Genomic DNA, 302 nt, shown 5'->3' with positions numbered 1-302 from the left:
GCATCTTGGTTCAAAATTAAGCTACCTACTAAGTGAATGAAAACACAAGAGACTTTGTAGACCAATGTTTTTTTTTTTCCTTTCTTTTTTTATGATTATTATTTTCTTTATTTACATTTCAAATGCTATCCTGAAAGTTCCCTAACCCCTCCCCCACCCCTGCTCCCCTACCCACGCATTCACACTACTTGGCCCTGGCCTTCCCCTGTGCTAGGTCATATAAAGTTTGAAAGACCAAGGGGCCTCTCTTCCCAATGATGGCCAATTAGGCCATCTTCTGCTACATATGCAGCTAGAGACAC

The sequence above is a fragment of the Mus pahari genome, chromosome 2 (genome assembly GCF_900095145.1).
Source record: "Mus pahari chromosome 2, PAHARI_EIJ_v1.1, whole genome shotgun sequence".
NCBI classification, from domain to species: Eukaryota; Metazoa; Chordata; class Mammalia; order Rodentia; family Muridae; genus Mus; species Mus pahari.
The sequence above is the reverse complement of the archived record's forward strand: the minus strand, read 5'-3'. Positions refer to the sequence as shown.